This window comes from Pleurodeles waltl, chromosome 12, assembly GCF_031143425.1.
Source record: "Pleurodeles waltl isolate 20211129_DDA chromosome 12, aPleWal1.hap1.20221129, whole genome shotgun sequence".
NCBI lineage: Eukaryota > Metazoa > Chordata > Amphibia > Caudata > Salamandridae > Pleurodeles > Pleurodeles waltl.
The window spans coordinates 125,938,165-125,965,433 of NC_090451.1; the positions used below are offsets into that span (position 1 = coordinate 125,938,165).

Here is a 27,269-nt window from a genome sequence, read left to right on the forward strand (position 1 = left end):
AAAATCTATGAGGGCCTAAGCGCGCCCTGCCCCAAATAGCCAAAAAAATGCCTGGCACCTGAGGGGGAAAAGGCTGGCAGCGAAGGGGTTAAAATGCACTATTTTATTCCAATTTCTTCACTTAGCTTCAGATGAACTATTTTTCCCTCCCACCAACTCCTTTCAAAGTGCACCAGCCACCACTGCCTTGGGTGGGACAGATTGTTTTCGATTGCAGTATGGCAGATTGTTTTGGATTGCAGTGTGGTAGTTTGTTTTTGATTGGAGTGCAGCAGATTGCAGTGGGGTAGATTGTTTTGAATTGGAGTAGGGGAGATTGTTTTGAAGTGGAGTCGGGCAGATTGGAGTGGGGCAGATTGTTTTGGATCGAAGTGGGACAGATTGTTTTGGAGTGGTGCAGATTGTTTTTTATTATAGTGGGGCACATTGGAGTGAGACAGATTTGCTTGGGGTGGGTGGAGAGGATTGGAGTAGGATGAGTTAGAGTGGATTGGATTCGGGTGAGTGATTTGGACTGGAGTGAGGTGGATTAGTGTGGGTGAAGTGGTCTGGATGGGGTGGATTGTAGTGGGGAAGATTGTAGTGGGGTGGATTGAAGTGTACCGCAGGATTATGTGTTAAAGATTAATTTCAGAATTTACACATAATAAAGAAACACTGTTGATTTGCAATATTTTAAACGAGCTAATCGTCATCTTTTGAGAAGAGTGCCCACGACCAAAAGCAAAAGAAAACATGCGTGGAACGTGGGAAAAGACGATTTGGCAAAATAAAAGAAAGTTCGATTTAAATTTAAAACTTAACAGTTTTGGTTGTCCTGCTGGGCATGTTTTTGCCAGTCACAAGCCTTCTGTTTGCAGGGCACTAGAAGGTAAAAGGAAAAAATAGTACCTTGATCAGGTGGGGAGCAGCGGTCAGGCACTGATTAAGCTGAATCAATCAACGCTTGGTCGCTGCTCTACAGAGAGGAACGGAAATGATGCAAGACATGCCTTGATGAATTAGGAAACTGTAAAGAAGAGTGCCACATAAATAAAAAAATGGTGAGAGACATGCGGGCTCCAAGCCCTTTACTGAATGCTACAGAGTCTATCAAGCGAGACCCTAAAAAGGTCAGTTAGTTAAAATAAACAAACATTGTTACTTCTAAATATCAATATTCCAAGGACGCCTAGATGGTCGTCAAGCAAAAAGTTCCTAGTGCATGGAGGGGCTTATGGTAGTTCTGAAGAGAGGCAAAGGACTTGGTCAGAGGGTGGCCTTGTTGGTGTGGTAGGGAAGCAATACCTCAAACGTTATTACTGGGGTAGGGGAGCTTGCAATTCGGAGTAATGAAAATTATCACAAAGCAATCAAGTAATTCCACATCAAAATAACAAGCGTGCGGGCTGACAACCATGCTCTCAGCATCAACGAGCGCAGAGTGAAGTGAATTTTACCATCCTCTGTGCATTTTTATTGCGGGGCTCATTTACATTTGACTTGGCGCGCAGAACGAGTGAGAACCAGGTCAATAGAAACAAAAATCATCTATTTAAAAAGTTTAGTTTCACGTGGGCCTGTTGTGCTTACTTCTTTCAGAATAGCTTTTGAACCTCTGTCCTGTGTGTGTCTGTGACTGTCACGTGAAAGGCAGTCAGAGCATCCAGGTGGGCCCCATGTCACCTGGGGCACCGCCCACCAGTGCTCGAGTTTTAAACAGCACCCGGTTGCATTTTGGGACTTGTGCCTTTTCAATGTGAGCTCAAAGACGGGAGCCTGTGAAATTCTATTGGCTAAAAAATATTAACAGCGGAATGTGAATAGGCCACACAAGACATGACGTCACTGGAAAGCTAAACAGTATGTTGGGGAGACTGGGTGCGGCAATAGGGCTGATGTCATGAATACGTGCAACTCCTCAGTTATTTTTGAATGAACTGCTCATTCATTAGATCCCACCCAAAGAAATGAGCCCACCAGTATGAACACTTGTTTCATTAGAAAATGATGGAGTCACATTGCCTATGTAGAGCAGGTGCTTATACCTTGGTTGGAAGTCATTGCTCGGAGAGTGTTGTCTTTTAAGGTGATTGCACTAGGTCCGAGCAGGTGGGAGAAGACTTGTGCAGTGACTGAGTAAGAGAGATAACCTTCAATTACCACATCACCCTCCCGACATTGTAATCATGTCCATGAAATGGTTTATCAACTCGACTTTCCACACTCAGTGAGGAGGCTCAGGGTTGCGGTGCTCATCAAGTGCACAGACACACTGAGAGCAGCAGGTAGCGTGGCCGAGCGGTCTAAGGCGCTGGATTAAGGCTCCAGTCTCTTTGGAGGCGTGGGTTCAAATCCCACCGCTGCCAGAGATGGATTTTCACAGATCTTAATGACGCATCTCCCTTCTGACCCTTCAATTTGCATAAACAGTGACTCTACCAATAGGTCCCTAATTTTAAAACTCTTTTACAGTCTCCTTCTAAGTAAACTCCTAAACCGTGGACTCCAAGAAATCGGCTGATTGGCGCTGCTGTTGTTTTGCTTCATTCTGCTTAGATCACCTTCAAATGGAAGGTTTAACAAATCATTTGTTCTCCCCACGCGGTCACCCGCTCTTCTCTCTGCAAAATAAAATCGAACCTCTGTTAAATAAAGATTTAAAGTAAATTATCTATCTTCCCAAATAAAGTTGGTAAATGTGTTCTTCACAGTTATTTTAAAAATCAGGTTTAAAATAAACAACAGAGGTAGTCAGCAGGATTCAAACCCGTGCAGGGAACCCCCAAAGGATTTCAAGCCCAACACCTTAACCACTCGGCCATAACTACCAACTCTCATTGAGCTCTACCGAAACTTTATATCACAACAAAATTGTGCAAAATGGCCGTGCAGACCTATATATGACTCCATTTAGTAGGATCTCTAACTGTGTGCAAAGGGCACATTGCTATGTTTCTGTCTAAGCTTTGCTTTAGGTCTGAGGTCTTAAGAACCAAAGCAGGCTCCACGCACACTTGCCTGCACAAAAAAACAAGCATTTGCAATGCGAAAGGTCTCACATTTGTGAGAGTTAGAGCTATTGGCGTTGCAAATGACAATGTCTTTTACCTAGGTTTTGGTTTTCTTTGGGAAAATTTGATGTGTCCACGTTGTGTTTTGGGGCACTTCCTGTCGCGGGCGCTAGGCCTACCCACACAAGTGAGGTAAAAAATGTTATCGGGAGACTTGGGGAAACATAGAATAGCAAAACAAGAGTTACTGCCCCTTGTCTTTATCTACATTTTTTCCTTCCAAATATAAGACAGTGTGTAAAAAATACGTCTATTTGAGAAATGCCCTTTAATTCGCATGCTAGTGTGGGCACCCCAGAATTCAGAGATGTGCAAATAACCACTGCTCCTTCACTCCTTATCTTGTGCCCATTTTGGAAATAGAAAGGTTTTCTTGATACCTATTTTTCACTCTATATACTTCGGCAAATTAATTGCAGTATACCCGGTATAGAATGAAAACCCACTGCAAGGTGCAGCTCATTTATTTTCTCTGGATACCTAGGGTTCTTGATGAACCTACAAGCCCTATATATCCCCGCAACCAGAAGAGTCCAGCAGGCGTAATGGTATATTGCTTTCAAAAATCTGACATTGCAGAAAAAAGTTACAGAGTAAAACGTAGAGGAAAATGGCTGTTTTTTTCTTCTCAATTTCTATTTTTTTTTTTTATTTCAGTTGTTATTTTCTGTAGGAAACACTTGTAAGATCTACACAAGTTACCCATTGCTGAATTCAGAATGTTGTCTTCTTTTCAAAAATGTTTAGGTTACTGGGACCCAGCATTGGTTTCACACCCATTTCTGTCACTGACTGGAAGGAGGCTAAAAGCACACAAAATCGTAAAAATGGGGTATGTCCCAGTAAAATGCCAAAATTGTGTTGAAAAATTGGGTTTTCTGATTCAAGTCTGCCTGTCCCTGAAAGCTGGGAAGCTGGTGATTTTAGCAGTGCAAACCCTTTGTTGATGCCAATTTCAGGGACAAAAACCACAAGCCTTCTTCTCCAGCCCTTTTTTCCATTTTTTCTTTTTTAAAACAAAATTTTTACTGTATTTTGGCTAATTTCTTGGTCTCCTTCAGGGGAACCCACAAAGTCTGGGTACCTCTAGAATCCCTAGGATGTTGGAAAAAAAGGACGCAAATTTGGCATGGATAGCTTATGTGGACAAAAATCTATGAGGGCCTAAGCGCGCCCTGCCCCAAATAGCCAAAAAAATGCCTGGCACCTGAGGGGGAAAAGGCTGGCAGCGAAGGGGTTAAAATGCACTATTTTATTCCAATTTCTTCACTTAGCTTCAGATGAACTATTTTTCCCTCCCACCAACTCCTTCCAAAGTGCACCAGCCACCACTGCCTTGGGTGGGACAGATTGTTTTCGATTGCAGTATGGCAGATTGTTTTGGATTGCAGTGTGGTAGTTTGTTTTTGATTGGAGTGCAGCAGATTGCAGTGGGGTAGATTGTTTTGAATTGGAGTAGGGGAGATTGTTTTGAAGTGGAGTGGGGCAGATTGTTTTGGATCGAAGTGGGACAGATTGTTTTAGAGTGGTGCAGATTGTTTTTTATTATAGTGGGGCACATTGGAGTGAGACAGATTTGCTTGGGGTGGGTGGAGAGGATTGGAGTAGGATGAGTTAGAGTGGATTGGATTCGGGTGAGTGATTTGGACTGGAGTGAGGTGGATTAGTGTGGGTGAAGTGGTCTGGATGGGGTGGATTGTAGTGGGGAAGATTGGAGTGGGGTGGATTGAAGTGTACCGCAGGATTATGTGTTAAAGATTAATTTCAGAATTTACACATAATAAAGAAACACTGTTGATTTGCAATATTTTAAACGAGCTAATCGTCATCTTTTGAGAAGAGTGCCCACGAACAAAAGCAAAAGAAAACATGCGTGGAACGTGGGAAAAGACGATTTGGCAAAATAAAAGAAAGTTCGATTTAAATTTAAAACTTAACAGTTTTGGTTGTCCTGCTGGGCATGTTTTTGCCAGTCACAAGCCTTCTGTTTGCAGGGCACTAGAAGGTAAAAGGAAAAAATAGTACCTTGATCAGGTGGGGAGCAGCGGTCAGGCACTGATTAAGCTGAATCAATCAACGCTTGGTCGCTGCTCTACAGAGAGGAACGGAAATGATGCAAGACATGCCTTGATGAATTAGGAAACTGTAAAGAAGAGTGCCACATAAATAAAAAAATGGTGAGAGACATGCGGGCTCCAAGCCCTTTACTGAATACTACAGAGTCTATCAAGCGAGACCCTAAAAAGGTCAGTTAGTTAAAATAAACAAACATTGTTACTTCTAAATATCAATATTCCAAGGACGCCTAGATGGTCGTCAAGCAAAAAGTTCCTAGTGCATGGAGGGGCTTATGGTAGTTCTGAAGAGAGGCAAAGGACTTGGTCAGAGGGTGGCCTTGTTGGTGTGGTAGGGAAGCAATACCTCAAACATTATTACTGGGGTAGGGGAGCTTGCAATTCGGAGTAATTAAAATTATCACAAAGCAATCAAGTAATTCCACATCAAAATAACAAGCGTGCGGGCTGACAACCATGCTCTCAGCATCAACGAGCGCAGAGTGAAGTGAATTTTACCATCCTCTGTGCATTTTTATTGCGGGGCTCATTTACATTTAACTTGGCGCGCAGAACGAGTGAGAACCAGGTCAATAGAAACAAAAATCATCTATTTAAAAAGTTTAGTTTCACGTGGGCCTGTTGTCCTTACTTCTTTCAGAATAGCTTTTGAACCTCTGTCCTGTGTGTGTCTGTGACTGTCACGTGAAAAGGCAGTCAGGGCATCCAGGTGGACCCCATGTCACCTGGGGCACCGCCCACCAGTGCTGGAGTTTTAAACAGCACCCGGTTGCATTTTGGGACTTGTGCCTTTTCAATGTGAGCTCAAAGACGGGAGCCTGTGAAATTCTATTGGCTAAAAAATATTAACAGCGGAATGTGAATAGGCCACACAAGACATGACGTCACTGGAAAGCTAAACAGTATGTTGGGGAGACTGGGTGCGGCAATAGGGCTGATGTCATGAATACGTGCAACTCCTCAGTTATTTTTGAATGAACTGCTCATTCATTAGATCCCACCCAAAGAAATGAGCCCACCAGTATGAACACTTGTTTCATTAGAAAATGATGGAGTCACATTGCCTATGTAGAGCAGGTGCTTATACCTTGGTTGGAAGTCATTGCTCGGAGAGTGTTGTCTTTTAAGGTGATTGCACTAGGTCCGAGCAGGTGGGAGAAGACTTGTGCAGTGACTGAGTAAGAGAGATAACCTTCAATTACCACATCACCCTCCCGACATTGTAATCATGTCCATGAAATGGTTTATCAACTCGACTTTCCACACTAAGTGAGGAGACTCAGGGTTACGGTGCTCATGAAGTGCACAGACACACTGAGAGCAACAGGTAGCGTGGCCGAGCGGTCTAAGGCGCTGGATTAAGGCTCCAGTCTCTTTGGAGGCGTGGGTTCAAATCCCACCGCTGCCAGAGATGGATTTTTACAGATCTTAATGACGCATCTCCCTTCTGACCCTTCAATTTGCATAAACAGTGACTCTACCAATAGGTCCCTAATTTTAAAACTCTTTTACAGTCTCCTTCTAAGTAAACTCCTAAACCGTGGACTCCAAGAAATCGGCTGATTGGCGCTGCTGTTGTTTTGCTTCATTCTGCTTAGATCACCTTCAAATGGAAGGTTTAACAAATCATTTGTTCTCCCCACGCGGTCACCCGCTCTTCTCTCTGCAAAATAAAATCGAACCTCTGTTAAATAAAGATTTAAAGTAAATTATCTATCTTCCCAAATAAAGTTGGTAAATGTGTTCTTCACAGTTATTTTAAAAATCAGGTTTAAAATAAACAACAGAGGTAGTCAGCAGGATTCAAACCCGTGCAGGGAACCCCCAAAGGATTTCAAGCCCATCACCTTAACCACTCGGCCATAACTACCAGCTCTCATTGAGCTCTACCGAAACTTTATATCACAACAAAATTGTGCAAAATGGCCGTGCAGCCCTATATATGACTCCATTTAGTAGGATCTCTAACTGTGTGCAAAGGGCACATTGCTATGTTTCTGTCTAAGCTTTGCTTTAGGTCTGAGGTCTTAAGAACCAAAGCAGGCTCCACGCACACTTGCCTGCACAAAAAAACAAGCATTTGCAATGCGAAAGGTCTCACATTTGTGAGAGTTAGAGCTATTGGCGTTGCAAATGACAATGTCTTTTACCTAGGTTTTGGTTTTCTTTGGGAAAATTTGATGTGTCCACGTTGTGTTTTGGGGCACTTCCTGTCGCGGGCGCTAGGCCTACCCACACAAGTGAGGTAAAAAATGTTATCGGGAGACTTGGGGAAACATAGAATAGCAAAACAAGAGTTACTGCCCCTTGTCTTTATCTACATTTTTTCCTTCCAAATATAAGACAGTGTGTAAAAAAGACGTCTATTTGAGAAATGCCCTTTAATTTGCATGCTAGTGTGGGCACCCCAGAATTCAGAGATGTGCAAATAACCACTGCTCCTTCACTCCTTATCTTGTGCCCATTTTGGAAATAGAAAGGTTTTCTTGATACCTATTTTTCACTCTATATACTTCGGCAAATTAATTGCAGTATACCCGGTATAGAATGAAAACCCACTGCAAGGTGCAGCTCATTTATTTTACTCTGGATACCTAGGGTTCTTGATGAACCTACAAGCCCTATATATCCCCGCAACCAGAAGAGTCCAGCAGGCGTAATGGTATATTGCTTTCAAAAATCTGACATTGCAGAAAAAAGTTACAGAGTAAAACGTAGAGGAAAATGGCTGTTTTTTTCTTCTCAATTTCAATATTTTTTTTTTATTTCAGTTGTTATTTTCTGTAGGAAACACTTGTAAGATCTACACAAGTTACCCATTGCTGAATTCAGAATGTTGTCTTCTTTTCAAAAATGTTTAGGTTACTGGGACCCAGCATTGGTTTCACACCCATTTCTGTCACTGACTGGAAGGAGGCTAAAAGCACACAAAATCGTAAAAATGGGGTATGTCCCAGTAAAATGCCAAAATTGTGTTGAAAAATTGGGTTTTCTGATTCAAGTCTGCCTGTCCCTGAAAGCTGGGAAGCTGGTGATTTTAGCAGTGCAAACCCTTTGTTGATGCCAATTTCAGGGACAAAAACCACAAGCCTTCTTCTCCAGCCCTTTTTTCCATTTTTTTCTTTTTTAAAACAAAATTTTTACTGTATTTTGGCTAATTTCTTGGTCTCCTTCAGGGGAACCCACAAAGTCTGGGTACCTCTAGAATCCCTAGGATGTTGGAAAAAAAGGACGCAAATTTGGCGTGGATAGCTTATGTGGACAAAAATCTATGAGGGCCTAAGCGCGCCCTGCCCCAAATAGCCCAAAAAATGCCTGGCACCTGAGGGGGAAAAGGCTGGCAGCGAAGGGGTTAAAATGCACTATTTTATTCCAATTTCTTCACTTAGCTTCAGATGAACTATTTTTCCCTCCCACCAACTCCTTTCAAAGTGCACCAGCCACCACTGCCTTGGGTGGGACAGATTGTTTTCGATTGCAGTATGGCAGATTGTTTTGGATTGCAGTGTGGTAGTTTGTTTTTGATTGGAGTGCAGCAGATTGCAGTGGGGTAGATTGTTTTGAATTGGAGTAGGGGAGATTGTTTTGAAGTGGAGTCGGGCAGATTGGAGTGGGGCAGATTGTTTTGGATCGAAGTGGGACAGATTGTTTTGGAGTGGTGCAGATTGTTTTTTATTATAGTGGGGCACATTGGAGTGAGACAGATTTGCTTGGGGTGGGTGGAGAGGATTGGAGTAGGATGAGTTAGAGTGGATTGGATTCGGGTGAGTGATTTGGACTGGAGTGAGGTGGATTAGTGTGGGTGAAGTGGTCTGGATGGGGTGGATTGTAGTGGGGAAGATTGGAGTGGGGTGGATTGAAGTGTACCGCAGGATTATGTGTTAAAGATTAATTTCAGAATTTACACATAATAAAGAAACACTGTTGATTTGCAATATTTTAAACGAGCTAATCGTCATCTTTTGAGAAGAGTGCCCACGAACAAAAGCAAAAGAAAACATGCGTGGAACGTGGGAAAAGACGATTTGGCAAAATAAAAGAAAGTTCGATTTAAATTTAAAACTTAACAGTTTTGGTTGTCCTGCTGGGCATGTTTTTGCCAGTCACAAGCCTTCTGTTTGCAGGGCACTAGAAGGTAAAAGGAAAAAATAGTACCTTGATCAGGTGGGGAGCAGCGGTCAGGCACTGATTAAGCTGAATCAATCAACGCTTGGTCGCTGCTCTACAGAGAGGAACGGAAATGATGCAGGACATGCCTTGATGAATTAGGAAACTGTAAAGAAGAGTGCCACATAAATAAAAAAATGGTGAGAGACATGCGGGCTCCAAGCCCTTTACTGAATGCTACAGAGTCTATCAAGCGAGACCCTAAAAAGGTCAGTTAGTTAAAATAAACAAACATTGTTACTTCTAAATATCAATATTCCAAGGACGCCTAGATGGTCGTCAAGCAAAAAGTTCCTAGTGCATGGAGGGCCTTATGGTAGTTCTGAAGAGAGGCAAAGGACTTGGTCAGAGGGTGGCCTTGTTGGTGTGGTAGGGAAGCAATACCTCAAACGTTATTACTGGGGTAGGGGAGCTTGCAATTCGGAGTAATGAAAATTATCACAAAGCAATCAAGTAATTCCACATCAAAATAACAAGCGTGCGGGCTGACAACCATGCTCTCAGCATCAACGAGCGCAGAGTGAAGTGAATTTTACCATCCTCTGTGCATTTTTATTGCGGGGCTCATTTACATTTGACTTGGCGCGCAGAACGAGTGAGAACCAGGTCAATAGAAACAAAAATCATCTATTTAAAAAGTTTAGTTTCACGTGGGCCTGTTGTCCTTACTTCTTTCAGAATAGCTTTTGAACCTCTGTCCTGTGTGTGTCTGTGACTGTCACGTGAAAGGCAGTCAGAGCATCCAGGTGGACCCCATGTCACCTGGGGCACCGCCCACCAGTGCTGGAGTTTTAAACAGCACCCGGTTGCATTTTGGGACTTGTGCCTTTTCAATGTGAGCTCAAAGACGGGAGCCTGTGAAATTCTATTGGCTAAAAAATATTAACAGCGGAATGTGAATAGGCCACACAAGACATGACGTCACTGGAAAGCTAAACAGTATGTTGGGGAGACTGGGTGCGGCAATAGGGCTGATGTCATGAATACGTGCAACTCCTCAGTTATTTTTGAATGAACTGCTCATTCATTAGATCCCACCCAAAGAAATGAGCCCACCAGTATGAACACTTGTTTCATTAGAAAATGATGGAGTCACATTGCCTATGTAGAGCAGGTGCTTATACCTTGGTTGGAAGTCATTGCTCGGAGAGTGTTGTCTTTTAAGGTGATTGCACTAGGTCCGAGCAGGTGGGAGAAGACTTGTGCAGTGACTGAGTAAGAGAGATAACCTTCAATTACCACATCACCCTCCCGACATTGTAATCATGTCCATGAAATGGTTTATCAACTCGACTTTCCACACTCAGTGAGGAGGCTCAGGGTTGCGGTGCTCATCAAGTGCACAGACACACTGAGAGCAGCAGGTAGCGTGGCCGAGCGGTCTAAGGCGCTGGATTAAGGCTCCAGTCTCTTTGGAGGCGTGGGTTCAAATCCCACCGCTGCCAGAGATGGATTTTTACAGATCTTAATGACGCTTCTCCCTTCTGACCCTTCAATTTGCATAAACAGTGACTCTACCAATAGGTCCCTAATTTTAAAACTCTTTTACAGTCTCCTTCTAAGTAAACTCCTAAACCGTGGACTCCAAGAAATCGGCTGATTGGCGCTGCTGTTGTTTTGCTTCATTCTGCTTAGATCACCTTCAAATGGAAGGTTTAACAAATAATTTGTTCTCCCCACGCGGTCACCCGCTCTTCTCTCTGCAAAATAAAATCGAACCTCTGTTAAATAAAGATTTAAAGTAAATTATCTATCTTCCCAAATAAAGTTGGTAAATGTGTTCTTCACAGTTATTTTAAAAATCAGGTTTAAAATAAACAACAGAGGTAGTCAGCAGGATTCAAACCCGTGCAGGGAACCCCCAAAGGATTTCAAGCCCATCACCTTAACCACTCGGCCATAACTACCAGCTCTCATTGAGCTCTACCGAAACTTTATATCACAACAAAATTGTGCAAAATGGCCGTGCAGACCTATATATGACTTCATTTAGTAGGATCTCTAACTGTGTGCAAAGGGCACATTGCTATGTTTCTGTCTAAGCTTTGCTTTAGGTCTGAGGTCTTAAGAACCAAAGCAGGCTCCACGCACACTTGCCTGCACAAAAAAACAAGCATTTGCAATGCGAAAGGTCTCACATTTGTGAGAGTTAGAGCTATTGGCGTTGCAAATGACAATGTCTTTTACCTAGGTTTTGGTTTTCTTTGGGAAAATTTGATGTGTCCACGTTGTGTTTTGGGGCACTTCCTGTCGCGGGCGCTAGGCCTACCCACACAAGTGAGGTAAAAAATGTTATCGGGAGACTTGGGGAAACATAGAATAGCAAAACAAGAGTTACTGCCCCTTGTCTTTATCTACATTTTTTCCTTCCAAATATAAGACAGTGTGTAAAAAAGACGTCTATTTGAGAAATGCCCTTTAATTCGCATGCTAGTGTGGGCACCCCAGAATTCAGAGATGTGCAAATAACCACTGCTCCTTCACTCCTTATCTTGTGCCCATTTTGGAAATAGAAAGGTTTTCTTGATACCTATTTTTCACTCTATATACTTCGGCAAATTAATTGCAGTATACCCGGTATAGAATGAAAACCCACTGCAAGGTGCAGCTCATTTATTTTCTCTGGATACCTAGGGTTCTTGATGAACCTACAAGCCCTATATATCCCCGCAACCAGAAGAGTCCAGCAGGCGTAATGGTATATTGCTTTCAAAAATCTGACATTGCAGAAAAAAGTTACAGAGTAAAACGTAGAGGAAAATGGCTGTTTTTTTCTTCTCAATTTCAATATTTTTTTTTTATTTCAGTTGTTATTTTCTGTAGGAAACACTTGTAAGATCTACACAAGTTACCCATTGCTGAATTCAGAATGTTGTCTTCTTTTCAAAAATGTTTAGGTTACTGGGACCCAGCATTGGTTTCACACCCATTTCTGTCACTGACTGGAAGGAGGCTAAAAGCACACAAAATCGTAAAAATGGGGTATGTCCCAGTAAAATGCCAAAATTGTGTTGAAAAATTGGGTTTTCTGATTCAAGTCTGCCTGTCCCTGAAAGCTGGGAAGCTGGTGATTTTAGCAGTGCAAACCCTTTGTTGATGCCAATTTCAGGGACAAAAACCACAAGCCTTCTTCTCCAGCCCTTTTTTCCATTTTTTCTTTTTTAAAACAAAATTTTTACTGTATTTTGGCTAATTTCTTGGTCTCCTTCAGGGGAACCCACAAAGTCTGGGTACCTCTAGAATCCCTAGGATGTTGGAAAAAAAGGACGCAAATTTGGCGTGGATAGCTTATGTGGACAAAAATCTATGAGGGCCTAAGCGCGCCCTGCCCCAAATAGCCAAAAAAATGCCTGGCACCTGAGGGGGAAAAGGCTGGCAGCGAAGGGGTTAAAATGCACTATTTTATTCCAATTTCTTCACTTAGCTTCAGATGAACTATTTTTCCCTCCCACCAACTCTTTTCAAAGTGCACCAGTCACCACTGCCTTGGGTGGGACAGATTGTTTTCGATTGCAGTATGGCAGATTGTTTTGGATTGCAGTGTGGTAGTTTGTTTTTTGATTGGAGTGCAGCAGATTGCAGTGGGGTAGATTGTTTTGAATTGGAGTAGGGGAGATTGTTTTGAAGTGGAGTGGGGCAGATTGTTTTGGATCGAAGTGGGACAGATTGTTTTGGAGTGGTGCAGATTGTTTTTTATTATAGTGGGGCACATTGGAGTGAGACAGATTTGCTTGGGGTGGGTGGAGAGGATTGGAGTAGGATGAGTTAGAGTGGATTGGATTCGGGTGAGTGATTTGGACTGGAGTGAGGTGGATTAGTGTGGGTGAAGTGGTCTGGATGGGGTGGATTGTAGTGGGGAAGATTGGAGTGGGGTGGATTGAAGTGTACCGCAGGATTATGTGTTAAAGATTAATTTCAGAATTTACACATAATAAAGAAACACTGTTGATTTGCAATATTTTAAACGAGCTAATCGTCATCTTTTGAGAAGAGTGCCCACGAACAAAAGCAAAAGAAAACATGCGTGGAACGTGGGAAAAGACGATTTGGCAAAATAAAAGAAAGTTCGATTTAAATTTAAAACTTAACAGTTTTGGTTGTCCTGCTGGGCATGTTTTTGCCAGTCACAAGCCTTCTGTTTGCAGGGCACTAGAAGGTAAAAGGAAAAAATAGTACCTTGATCAGGTGGGGAGCAGCGGTCAGGCACTGATTAAGCTGAATCAATCAACGCTTGGTCGCTGCTCTACAGAGAGGAACGGAAATGATGCAAGACATGCCTTGATGAATTAGGAAACTGTAAAGAAGAGTGCCACATAAATAAAAAAATGGTGAGAGACATGCGGGCTCCAAGCCCTTTACTGAATACTACAGAGTCTATCAAGCGAGACCCTAAAAAGGTCAGTTAGTTAAAATAAACAAACATTGTTACTTCTAAATATCAATATTCCAAGGACGCCTAGATGGTCGTCAAGCAAAAAGTTCCTAGTGCATGGAGGGGCTTATGGTAGTTCTGAAGAGAGGCAAAGGACTTGGTCAGAGGGTGGCCTTGTTGGTGTGGTAGGGAAGCAATACCTCAAACATTATTACTGGGGTAGGGGAGCTTGCAATTCGGAGTAATTAAAATTATCACAAAGCAATCAAGTAATTCCACATCAAAATAACAAGCGTGCGGGCTGACAACCATGCTCTCAGCATCAACGAGCGCAGAGTGAAGTGAATTTTACCATCCTCTGTGCATTTTTATTGCGGGGCTCATTTACATTTGACTTGGCGCGCAGAACGAGTGAGAACCAGGTCAATAGAAACAAAAATCATCTATTTAAAAAGTTTAGTTTCACGTGGGCCTGTTGTCCTTACTTCTTTCAGAATAGCTTTTGAACCTCTGTCCTGTGTGTGTCTGTGACTGTCACGTGAAAAGGCAGTCAGAGCATCCAGGTGGGCCCCATGTCACCTGGGGCACCGCCCACCAGTGCTGGAGTTTTAAACAGCACCCGGTTGCATTTTGGGACTTGTGCCTTTTCAATGTGAGCTCAAAGACCGGGAAGTGTGGAATTCTGTTGGCTAAAAAATATTAACAGCGGAATGTGAATAGGCCACACAAGACATGACGTCACTGGAAAGCTAAACAGTATGTTGGGGAGACTGGGTGCGGCAATAGGGCTGATGTCATGAATACGTGCAACTCCTCAGTTATTTTTGAATGAACTGCTCATTCATTAGATCCCACCCAAAGAAATGAGCCCACCAGTATGAACACTTGTTTCATTAGAAAATGATGGAGTCACATTGCCTATGTAGAGCAGGTGCTTATACCTTGGTTGGAAGTCATTGCTCGGAGAGTGTTGTCTTTTAAGGTGATTGCACTAGGTCCGAGCAGGTGGGAGAAGACTTGTGCAGTGACTGAGTAAGAGAGATAACCTTCAATTACCACATCACCCTCCCGACATTGTAATCATGTCCATGAAATGGTTTATCAACTCGACTTTCCACACTCAGTGAGGAGGCTCAGGGTTGCGGTGCTCATCAAGTGCACAGACACACTGAGAGCAGCAGGTAGCGTGGCCGAGCGGTCTAAGGCGCTGGATTAAGGCTCCAGTCTCTTTGGAGGCGTGGGTTCAAATCCCACCGCTGCCAGAGATGGATTTTTACAGATCTTAATGACGCTTCTCCCTTCTGACCCTTCAATTTGCATAAACAGTGACTCTACCAATAGGTCCCTAATTTTAAAACTCTTTTACAGTCTCCTTCTAAGTAAACTCCTAAACCGTGGACTCCAAGAAATCGGCTGATTGGCGCTGCTGTTGTTTTGCTTCATTCTGCTTAGATCACCTTCAAATGGAAGGTTTAACAAATAATTTGTTCTCCCCACGCGGTCACCCGCTCTTCTCTCTGCAAAATAAAATCGAACCTCTGTTAAATAAAGATTTAAAGTAAATTATCTATCTTCCCAAATAAAGTTGGTAAATGTGTTCTTCACAGTTATTTTAAAAATCAGGTTTAAAATAAACAACAGAGGTAGTCAGCAGGATTCAAACCCGTGCAGGGAACCCCCAAAGGATTTCAAGCCCATCACCTTAACCACTCGGCCATAACTACCAGCTCTCATTGAGCTCTACCGAAACTTTATATCACAACAAAATTGTGCAAAATGGCCGTGCAGACCTATATATGACTCCATTTAGTAGGATCTCTAACTGTGTGCAAAGGGCACATTGCTATGTTTCTGTCTAAGCTTTGCTTTAGGTCTGAGGTCTTAAGAACCAAAGCAGGCTCCACGCACACTTGCCTGCACAAAAAAACAAGCATTTGCAATGCGAAAGGTCTCACATTTGTGAGAGTTAGAGCTATTGGCGTTGCAAATGACAATATCTTTTACCTAGGTTTTGGTTTTCTTTGGGAAAATTTGATGTGTCCACGTTGTGTTTTGGGGCACTTCCTGTCGCGGGCGCTAGGCCTACCCACACAAGTGAGGTAAAAAATGTTATCGGGAGACTTGGGGAAACATAGAATAGCAAAACAAGAGTTACTGCCCCTTGTCTTTATCTACATTTTTTCCTTCCAAATATAAGACAGTGTGTAAAAAAGACGTCTATTTGAGAAATGCCCTTTAATTTGCATGCTAGTGTGGGCACCCCAGAATTCAGAGATGTGCAAATAACCACTGCTCCTTCACTCCTTATCTTGTGCCCATTTTGGAAATAGAAAGGTTTTCTTGATACCTATTTTTCACTCTATATACTTCGGCAAATTAATTGCAGTATACCCGGTATAGAATGAAAACCCACTGCAAGGTGCAGCTCATTTATTTTCTCTGGATACCTAGGGTTCTTGATGAACCTACAAGCCCTATATATCCCCGCAACCAGAAGAGTCCAGCAGGCGTAATGGTATATTGCTTTCAAAAATCTGACATTGCAGAAAAAAGTTACAGAGTAAAACGTAGAGGAAAATGGCTGTTTTTTTCTTCTCAATTTCAATATTTTTTTTTTATTTCAGTTGTTATTTTCTGTAGGAAACACTTGTAAGATCTACACAAGTTACCCATTGCTGAATTCAGAATGTTGTCTTCTTTTCAAAAATGTTTAGGTTACTGGGACCCAGCATTGGTTTCACACCCATTTCTGTCACTGACTGGAAGGAGGCTAAAAGCACACAAAATCGTAAAAATGGGGTATGTCCCAGTAAAATGCCAAAATTGTGTTGAAAAATTGGGTTTTCTGATTCAAGTCTGCCTGTCCCTGAAAGCTGGGAAGCTGGTGATTTTAGCAGTGCAAACCCTTTGTTGATGCCAATTTCAGGGACAAAAACCACAAGCCTTCTTCTCCAGCCCTTTTTTCCATTTTTTCTTTTTTAAAACAAAATTTTTACTGTATTTTGGCTAATTTCTTGGTCTCCTTCAGGGGAACCCACAAAGTCTGGGTACCTCTAGAATCCCTAGGATGTTGGAAAAAAAGGACGCAAATTTGGCGTGGATAGCTTATGTGGACAAAAATCTATGAGGGCCTAAGCGCGCCCTGCCCCAAATAGCCAAAAAAATGCCTGGCACCTGAGGGGGAAAAGGCTGGCAGCGAAGGGGTTAAAATGCACTATTTTATTCCGATTTCTTCACTTAGCTTCAGATGAACTATTTTTCCCTCCCACCAACTCCTTTCAAAGTGCACCAGTCACCACTGCCTTGGGTGGGACAGATTGTTTTCGATTGCAGTATGGCAGATTGTTTTGGATTGCAGTGTGGTAGTTTGTTTTTGATTGGAGTGCAGCAGATTGCAGTGGGGTAGATTGTTTTGAATTGGAGTAGGGGAGATTGTTTTGAAGTGGAGTGGGGCAGATTGTTTTGGATCGAAGTGGGACAGATTGTTTTGGAGTGGTGCAGATTGTTTTTTATTATAGTGGGGCACATTGGAGTGAGACAGATTTGCTTGGGGTGGGTGGAGAGGATTGGAGTAGGATGAGTTAGAGTGGATTGGATTCGGGTGAGTGATTTGGACTGGAGTGAGGTGGATTAGTGTGGGTGAAGTGGTCTGGATGGGGTGGATTGTAGTGGGGAAGATTGGAGTGGGGTGGATTGAAGTGTACCGCAGGATTATGTGTTAAAGATTAATTTCAGAATTTACACATAATAAAGAAACACTGTTGATTTGCAATATTTTAAACGAGCTAATCGTCATCTTTTGAGAAGAGTGCCCACGAACAAAAGCAAAAGAAAACATGCGTGGAACGTGGGAAAAGACGATTTGGCAAAATAAAAGAAAGTTCGATTTAAATTTAAAACTTAACAGTTTTGGTTGTCCTGCTGGGCATGTTTTTGCCAGTCACAAGCCTTCTGTTTGCAGGGCACTAGAAGGTAAAAGGAAAAAATAGTACCTTGATCAGGTGGGGAGCAGCGGTCAGGCACTGATTAAGCTGAATCAATCAACGCTTGGTCGCTGCTCTACAGAGAGGAACGGAAATGATGCAAGACATGCCTTGATGAATGAGGAAACTGTAAAGAAGAGTGCCACATAAATAAAAAAATGGTGAGAGACATGCGGGCTCCAAGCCCTTTACTGAATACTACAGAGTCTATCAAGCGAGACCCTAAAAAGGTCAGTTAGTTAAAATAAACAAACATTGTTACTTCTAAATATCAATATTCCAAGGACGCCTAGATGGTCGTCAAGCAAAAAGTTCCTAGTGCATGGAGGGGCTTATGGTAGTTCTGAAGAGAGGCAAAGGACTTGGTCAGAGGGTGGCCTTGTTGGTGTGGTAGGGAAGCAATACCTCAAACATTATTACTGGGGTAGGGGAGCTTGCAATTCGGAGTAATTAAAATTATCACAAAGCAATCAAGTAATTCCACATCAAAATAACAAGCGTGCGGGCTGACAACCATGCTCTCAGCATCAACGAGCGCAGAGTGAAGTGAATTTTACCATCCTCTGTGCATTTTTATTGCGGGGCTCATTTACATTTGACTTGGCGCGCAGAACGAGTGAGAACCAGGTCAATAGAAACAAAAATCATCTATTTAAAAAGTTTAGTTTCACGTGGGCCTGTTGTCCTTACTTCTTTCAGAATAGCTTTTGAACCTCTGTCCTGTGTGTGTCTGTGACTGTCACGTGAAAAGGCAGTCAGAGCATCCAGGTGGGCCCCATGTCACCTGGGGCACCGCCCACCAGTGCTGGAGTTTTAAACAGCACCCGGTTGCATTTTGGGACTTGTGCCTTTTCAATGTGAGCTCAAAGACCGGGAAGTGTGGAATTCTGTTGGCTAAAAAATATTAACAGCGGAATGTGAATAGGCCACACAAGACATGACGTCACTGGAAAGCTAAACAGTATGTTGGGGAGACTGGGTGCGGCAATAGGGCTGATGTCATGAATACGTGCAACTCCTCAGTTATTTTTGAATGAACTGCTCATTCATTAGATCCCACCCAAAGAAATGAGCCCACCAGTATGAACACTTGTTTCATTAGAAAATGATGGAGTCACATTGCCTATGTAGAGCAGGTGCTTATACCTTGGTTGGAAGTCATTGCTCGGAGAGTGTTGTCTTTTAAGGTGATTGCACTAGGTCCGAGCAGGTGGGAGAAGACTTGTGCAGTGACTGAGTAAGAGAGATAACCTTCAATTACCACATCACCCTCCCGACATTGTAATCATGTCCATGAAATGGTTTATCAACTCGACTTTCCACACTCAGTGAGGAGGCTCAGGGTTGCGGTGCTCATCAAGTGCACAGACACACTGAGAGCAGCAGGTAGCGTGGCCGAGCGGTCTAAGGCGCTGGATTAAGGCTCCAGTCTCTTTGGAGGCGTGGGTTCAAATCCCACCGCTGCCAGAGATGGATTTTTACAGATCTTAATGACGCATCTCCCTTCTGACCCTTCAATTTGCATAAACAGTGACTCTACCAATAGGTCCCTAATTTTAAAACTCTTTTACAGTCTCCTTCTAAGTAAACTCCTAAACCGTGGACTCCAAGAAATCGGCTGATTGGCGCTGCTGTTGTTTTGCTTCATTCTGCTTAGATCACCTTCAAATGGAAGGTTTAACAAATCATTTGTTCTCCCCACGCGGTCACCCGCTCTTCTCTCTGCAAAATAAAATCGAACCTCTGTTAAATAAAGATTTAAAGTAAATTATCTATCTTCCCAAATAAAGTTGGTAAATGTGTTCTTCACAGTTATTTTAAAAATCAGGTTTAAAATAAACAACAGAGGTAGTCAGCAGGATTCAAACCCGTGCAGGGAACCCCCAAAGGATTTCAAGCCCATCACCTTAACCACTCGGCCATAACTACCAGCTCTCATTGAGCTCTACCGAAACTTTATATCACAACAAAATTGTGCAAAATGGCCGTGCAGACCTATATATGACTCCATTTAGTAGGATCTCTAACTGTGTGCAAAGGGCACATTGCTATGTTTCTGTCTAAGCTTTGCTTTAGGTCTGAGGTCTTAAGAACCAAAGCAGGCTCCACGCACACTTGCCTGCACAAAAAAACAAGCATTTGCAATGCGAAAGGTCTCACATTTGTGAGAGTTAGAGCTATTGGCGTTGCAAATGACAATGTCTTTAACCTAGGTTTTGGTTTTCTTTGGGAAAATTTGATGTGTCCACGTTGTGTTTTGGGGCACTTCCTGTCGCGGGCGCTAGGCCTACCCACACAAGTGAGGTAAAAAATGTTATCGGGAGACTTGGGGAAACATAGAATAGCAAAACAAGAGTTACTGCCCCTTGTCTTTATCTACATTTTTTCCTTCCAAATATAAGACAGTGTGTAAAAAAGACGTCTATTTGAGAAATGCCCTTTAATTCGCATGCTAGTGTGGGCACCCCAGAATTCAGAGATGTGCAAATAACCACTGCTCCTTCACTCCTTATCTTGTGCCCATTTTGGAAATAGAAAGGTTTTCTTGATACCTATTTTTCACTCTATATACTTCGGCAAATTAATTGCAGTATACCCGGTATAGAATGAAAACCCACTGCAAGGTGCAGCTCATTTATTTTCTCTGGATACCTAGGGTTCTTGATGAACCTACAAGCCCTATATATCCCCGCAACCAGAAGAGTCCAGCAGGCGTAATGGTATATTGCTTTCAAAAATCTGACATTGCAGAAAAAAGTTACAGAGTAAAACGTAGAGGAAAATGGCTGTTTTTTTCTTCTCAATTTCAATATTTTTTTTTTATTTCAGTTGTTATTTTCTGTAGGAAACACTTGTAAGATCTACACAAGTTACCCATTGCTGAATTCAGAATGTTGTCTTCTTTTCAAAAATGTTTAGGTTACTGGGACCCAGCATTGGTTTCACACCCATTTCTGTCACTGACTGGAAGGAGGCTAAAAGCACACAAAATCGTAAAAATGGGGTATGTCCCAGTAAAATGCCAAAATTGTGTTGAAAAATTGGGTTTTCTGATTCAAGTCTGCCTGTCCCTGAAAGCTGGGAAGCTGGTGATTTTAGCAGTGCAAACCCTTTGTTGATGCCAATTTCAGGGACAAAAACCACAAGCCTTCTTCTCCAGCCCTTTTTTCCATTTTTTTATTTTTTAAAACAAAATTTTTACTGTATTTTGGCTAATTTCTTGGTCTCCTTCAGGGGAACCCACAAAGTCTGGGTACCTCTAGAATCCCTAGGATGTTGGAAAAAAAGGACGCAAATTTGGCGTGGATAGCTTATGTGGACAAAAATCTATGAGGGCCTAAGCGCGCCCTGCCCCAAATAGCCAAAAAAATGCCTGGCACCTGAGGGGGAAAAGGCTGGCAGCGAAGGGGTTAAAATGCACTATTTTATTCCAATTTCTTCACTTAGCTTCAGATGAACTATTTTTCCCTCCCACCAACTCCTTTCAAAGTGCACCAGCCACCACTGCCTTGGGTGGGACAGATTGTTTTCGATTGCAGTATGGCAGATTGTTTTGGATTGCAGTGTGGTAGTTTGTTTTTGATTGGAGTGCAGCAGATTGCAGTGGGGTAGATTGTTTTGAATTGGAGTAGGGGAGATTGTTTTGAAGTGGAGTCGGGCAGATTGGAGTGGGGCAGATTGTTTTGGATCGAAGTGGGACAGATTGTTTTGGAGTGGTGCAGATTGTTTTTTATTATAGTGGGGCACATTGGAGTGAGACAGATTTGCTTGGGGTGGGTGGAGAGGATTGGAGTAGGATGAGTTAGAGTGGATTGGATTCGGGTGAGTGATTTGGACTGGAGTGAGGTGGATTAGTGTGGGTGAAGTGGTCTGGATGGGGTGGATTGTAGTGGGGAAGATTGTAGTGGGGTGGATTGAAGTGTACCGCAGGATTATGTGTTAAAGATTAATTTCAGAATTTACACATAATAAAGAAACACTGTTGATTTGCAATATTTTAAACGAGCTAATCGTCATCTTTTGAGAAGAGTGCCCACGACCAAAAGCAAAAGAAAACATGCGTGGAACGTGGGAAAAGACGATTTGGCAAAATAAAAGAAAGTTCGATTTAAATTTAAAACTTAACAGTTTTGGTTGTCCTGCTGGGCATGTTTTTGCCAGTCACAAGCCTTCTGTTTGCAGGGCACTAGAAGGTAAAAGGAAAAAATAGTACCTTGATCAGGTGGGGAGCAGCGGTCAGGCACTGATTAAGCTGAATCAATCAACGCTTGGTCGCTGCTCTACAGAGAGGAACGGAAATGATGCAAGACATGCCTTGATGAATTAGGAAACTGTAAAGAAGAGTGCCACATAAATAAAAAAATGGTGAGAGACATGCGGGCTCCAAGCCCTTTACTGAATGCTACAGAGTCTATCAAGCGAGACCCTAAAAAGGTCAGTTAGTTAAAATAAACAAACATTGTTACTTCTAAATATCAATATTCCAAGGACGCCTAGATGGTCGTCAAGCAAAAAGTTCCTAGTGCATGGAGGGGCTTATGGTAGTTCTGAAGAGAGGCAAAGGACTTGGTCAGAGGGTGGCCTTGTTGGTGTGGTAGGGAAGCAATACCTCAAACGTTATTACTGGGGTAGGGGAGCTTGCAATTCGGAGTAATGAAAATTATCACAAAGCAATCAAGTAATTCCACATCAAAATAACAAGCGTGCGGGCTGACAACCATGCTCTCAGCATCAACGAGCGCAGAGTGAAGTGAATTTTACCATCCTCTGTGCATTTTTATTGCGGGGCTCATTTACATTTGACTTGGCGCGCAGAACGAGTGAGAACCAGGTCAATAGAAACAAAAATCATCTATTTAAAAAGTTTAGTTTCACGTGGGCCTGTTGTGCTTACTTCTTTCAGAATAGCTTTTGAACCTCTGTCCTGTGTGTGTCTGTGACTGTCACGTGAAAGGCAGTCAGAGCATCCAGGTGGGCCCCATGTCACCTGGGGCACCGCCCACCAGTGCTCGAGTTTTAAACAGCACCCGGTTGCATTTTGGGACTTGTGCCTTTTCAATGTGAGCTCAAAGACGGGAGCCTGTGAAATTCTATTGGCTAAAAAATATTAACAGCGGAATGTGAATAGGCCACACAAGACATGACGTCACTGGAAAGCTAAACAGTATGTTGGGGAGACTGGGTGCGGCAATAGGGCTGATGTCATGAATACGTGCAACTCCTCAGTTATTTTTGAATGAACTGCTCATTCATTAGATCCCACCCAAAGAAATGAGCCCACCAGTATGAACACTTGTTTCATTAGAAAATGATGGAGTCACATTGCCTATGTAGAGCAGGTGCTTATACCTTGGTTGGAAGTCATTGCTCGGAGAGTGTTGTCTTTTAAGGTGATTGCACTAGGTCCGAGCAGGTGGGAGAAGACTTGTGCAGTGACTGAGTAAGAGAGATAACCTTCAATTACCACATCACCCTCCCGACATTGTAATCATGTCCATGAAATGGTTTATCAACTCGACTTTCCACACTCAGTGAGGAGGCTCAGGGTTGCGGTGCTCATCAAGTGCACAGACACACTGAGAGCAGCAGGTAGCGTGGCCGAGCGGTCTAAGGCGCTGGATTAAGGCTCCAGTCTCTTTGGAGGCGTGGGTTCAAATCCCACCGCTGCCAGAGATGGATTTTTACAGATCTTAATGACGCATCTCCCTTCTGACCCTTCAATTTGCATAAACAGTGACTCTACCAATAGGTCCCTAATTTTAAAACTCTTTTACAGTCTCCTTCTAAGTAAACTCCTAAACCGTGGACTCCAAGAAATCGGCTGATTGGCGCTGCTGTTGTTTTGCTTCATTCTGCTTAGATCACCTTCAAATGGAAGGTTTAACAAATCATTTGTTCTCCCCACGCGGTCACCCGCTCTTCTCTCTGCAAAATAAAATCGAACCTCTGTTAAATAAAGATTTAAAGTAAATTATCTATCTTCCCAAATAAAGTTGGTAAATGTGTTCTTCACAGTTATTTTAAAAATCAGGTTTAAAATAAACAACAGAGGTAGTCAGCAGGATTCAAACCCGTGCAGGGAACCCCCAAAGGATTTCAAGCCCATCACCTTAACCACTCGGCCATAACTACCAACTCTCATTGAGCTCTACCGAAACTTTATATCACAACAAAATTGTGCAAAATGGCCGTGCAGACCTATATATGACTCCATTTAGTAGGATCTCTAACTGTGTGCAAAGGGCACATTGCTATGTTTCTGTCTAAGCTTTGCTTTAGGTCTGAGGTCTTAAGAACCAAAGCAGGCTCCACGCACACTTGCCTGCACAAAAAAACAAGCATTTGCAATGCGAAAGGTCTCACATTTGTGAGAGTTAGAGCTATTGGCGTTGCAAATGACAATGTCTTTTACCTAGGTTTTGGTTTTCTTTGGGAAAATTTGATGTGTCCACGTTGTGTTTTGGGGCACTTCCTGTCGCGGGCGCTAGGCCTACCCACACAAGTGAGGTAAAAAATGTTATCGGGAGACTTGGGGAAACATAGAATAGCAAAACAAGAGTTACTGCCCCTTGTCTTTATCTACATTTTTTCCTTCCAAATATAAGACAGTGTGTAAAAAAGACGTCTATTTGAGAAATGCCCTTTAATTCGCATGCTAGTGTGGGCACCCCAGAATTCAGAGATGTGCAAATAACCACTGCTCCTTCACTCCTTATCTTGTGCCCATTTTGGAAATAGAAAGGTTTTCTCGATACCTATTTTTCACTCTATATACTTCGGCAAATTAATTGCAGTATACCCGGTATAGAATGAAAACCCACTGCAAGGTGCAGCTCATTTATTTTCTCTGGATACCTAGGGTTCTTGATGAACCTACAAGCCCTATATATCCCCGCAACCAGAAGAGTCCAGCAGGCGTAATGGTATATTGCTTTCAAAAATCTGACATTGCAGAAAAAAGTTACAGAGTAAAACGTAGAGGAAAATGGCTGTTTTTTTCTTCTCAATTTCAATATTTTTTTTTTATTTCAGTTGTTATTTTCTGTAGGAAACACTTGTAAGATCTACACAAGTTACCCATTGCTGAATTCAGAATGTTGTCTTCTTTTCAAAAATGTTTAGGTTACTGGGACCCAGCATTGGTTTCACACCCATTTCTGTCACTGACTGGAAGGAGGCTAAAAGCACACAAAATCGTAAAAATGGGGTATGTCCCAGTAAAATGCCAAAATTGTGTTGAAAAATTGGGTTTTCTGATTCAAGTCTGCCTGTCCCTGAAAGCTGGGAAGCTGGTGATTTTAGCAGTGCAAACCCTTTGTTGATGCCAATTTCAGGGACAAAAACCACAAGCCTTCTTCTCCAGCCCTTTTTTCCATTTTTTCTTTTTTAAAACAAAATTTTTACTGTATTTTGGCTAATTTCTTGGTCTCCTTCAGGGGAACCCACAAAGTCTGGGTACCTCTAGAATCCCTAGGATGTTGGAAAAAAAGGACGCAAATTTGGCATGGATAGCTTATGTGGACAAAAATCTATGAGGGCCTAAGCGCGCCCTGCCCCAAATAGCCAAAAAAATGCCTGGCACCTGAGGGGGAAAAGGCTGGCAGCGAAGGGGTTAAAATGCACTATTTTATTCCAATTTCTTCACTTAGCTTCAGATGAACTATTTTTCCCTCCCACCAACTCCTTCCAAAGTGCACCAGCCACCACTGCCTTGGGTGGGACAGATTGTTTTCGATTGCAGTATGGCAGATTGTTTTGGATTGCAGTGTGGTAGTTTGTTTTTGATTGGAGTGCAGCAGATTGCAGTGGGGTAGATTGTTTTGAATTGGAGTAGGGGAGATTGTTTTGAAGTGGAGTGGGGCAGATTGTTTTGGATCGAAGTGGGACAGATTGTTTTGGAGTGGTGCAGATTGTTTTTTATTATAGTGGGGCACATTGGAGTGAGACAGATTTGCTTGGGGTGGGTGGAGAGGATTGGAGTAGGATGAGTTAGAGTGGATTGGATTCGGGTGAGTGATTTGGACTGGAGTGAGGTGGATTAGTGTGGGTGAAGTGGTCTGGATGGGGTGGATTGTAGTGGGGAAGATTGGAGTGGGGTGGATTGAAGTGTACCGCAGGATTATGTGTTAAAGATTAATTTCAGAATTTACACATAATAAAGAAACACTGTTGATTTGCAATATTTTAAACGAGCTAATCGTCATCTTTTGAGAAGAGTGCCCACGAACAAAAGCAAAAGAAAACATGCGTGGAACGTGGGAAAAGACGATTTGGCAAAATAAAAGAAAGTTCGATTTAAATTTAAAACTTAACAGTTTTGGTTGTCCTGCTGGGCATGTTTTTGCCAGTCACAAGCCTTCTGTTTGCAGGGCACTAGAAGGTAAAAGGAAAAAATAGTACCTTGATCAGGTGGGGAGCAGCGGTCAGGCACTGATTAAGCTGAATCAATCAACGCTTGGTCGCTGCTCTACAGAGAGGAACGGAAATGATGCAAGACATGCCTTGATGAATTAGGAAACTGTAAAGAAGAGTGCCACATAAATAAAAAAATGGTGAGAGACATGCGGGCTCCAAGCCCTTTACTGAATACTACAGAGTCTATCAAGCGAGACCCTAAAAAGGTCAGTTAGTTAAAATAAACAAACATTGTTACTTCTAAATATCAATATTCCAAGGACGCCTAGATGGTCGTCAAGCAAAAAGTTCCTAGTGCATGGAGGGGCTTATGGTAGTTCTGAAGAGAGGCAAAGGACTTGGTCAGAGGGTGGCCTTGTTGGTGTGGTAGGGAAGCAATACCTCAAACATTATTACTGGGGTAGGGGAGCTTGCAATTCGGAGTAATTAAAATTATCACAAAGCAATCAAGTAATTCCACATCAAAATAACAAGCGTGCGGGCTGACAACCATGCTCTCAGCATCAACGAGCGCAGAGTGAAGTGAATTTTACCATCCTCTGTGCATTTTTATTGCGGGGCTCATTTACATTTAACTTGGCGCGCAGAACGAGTGAGAACCAGGTCAATAGAAACAAAAATCATCTATTTAAAAAGTTTAGTTTCACGTGGGCCTGTTGTCCTTACTTCTTTCAGAATAGCTTTTGAACCTCTGTCCTGTGTGTGTCTGTGACTGTCACGTGAAAAGGCAGTCAGGGCATCCAGGTGGACCCCATGTCACCTGGGGCACCGCCCACCAGTGCTGGAGTTTTAAACAGCACCCGGTTGCATTTTGGGACTTGTGCCTTTTCAATGTGAGCTCAAAGACGGGAGCCTGTGAAATTCTATTGGCTAAAAAATATTAACAGCGGAATGTGAATAGGCCACACAAGACATGACGTCACTGGAAAGCTAAACAGTATGTTGGGGAGACTGGGTGCGGCAATAGGGCTGATGTCATGAATACGTGCAACTCCTCAGTTATTTTTGAATGAACTGCTCATTCATTAGATCCCACCCAAAGAAATGAGCCCACCAGTATGAACACTTGTTTCATTAGAAAATGATGGAGTCACATTGCCTATGTAGAGCAGGTGCTTATACCTTGGTTGGAAGTCATTGCTCGGAGAGTGTTGTCTTTTAAGGTGATTGCACTAGGTCCGAGCAGGTGGGAGAAGACTTGTGC

The 27,269-nt window shown here is 42.7% G+C and overlaps 6 non-coding genes across 6 annotated transcripts; all 6 read left to right on the plus strand.

Annotated features, from left to right (window-relative positions):
• Nucleotides 1–2,266: 2,266 nt before the first annotated feature.
• Nucleotides 2,267–2,348, plus strand: TRNAL-AAG (transfer RNA leucine (anticodon AAG)). Its single transcript has one exon. It is a non-coding gene; the product is annotated as a tRNA-Leu (tRNA).
• Nucleotides 2,349–6,454: 4,106 nt separating this feature from the next.
• Nucleotides 6,455–6,536, plus strand: TRNAL-AAG (transfer RNA leucine (anticodon AAG)). Its single transcript has one exon. It is a non-coding gene; the product is annotated as a tRNA-Leu (tRNA).
• Nucleotides 6,537–10,658: 4,122 nt separating this feature from the next.
• On the plus strand, nt 10,659–10,740 carry TRNAL-AAG (transfer RNA leucine (anticodon AAG)). Its single transcript has one exon. It is a non-coding gene; the product is annotated as a tRNA-Leu (tRNA).
• Nucleotides 10,741–14,847: 4,107 nt separating this feature from the next.
• TRNAL-AAG (transfer RNA leucine (anticodon AAG)) lies at nt 14,848–14,929 on the plus strand. The gene has a single exon. It is a non-coding gene; the product is annotated as a tRNA-Leu (tRNA).
• A 4,106-nt stretch (nt 14,930–19,035) lies between these two features.
• Nucleotides 19,036–19,117, plus strand: TRNAL-AAG (transfer RNA leucine (anticodon AAG)). The gene has a single exon. It is a non-coding gene; the product is annotated as a tRNA-Leu (tRNA).
• A 4,121-nt stretch (nt 19,118–23,238) lies between these two features.
• Nucleotides 23,239–23,320, plus strand: TRNAL-AAG (transfer RNA leucine (anticodon AAG)). The gene has a single exon. It is a non-coding gene; the product is annotated as a tRNA-Leu (tRNA).
• Nucleotides 23,321–27,269: the final 3,949 nt, after the last annotated feature.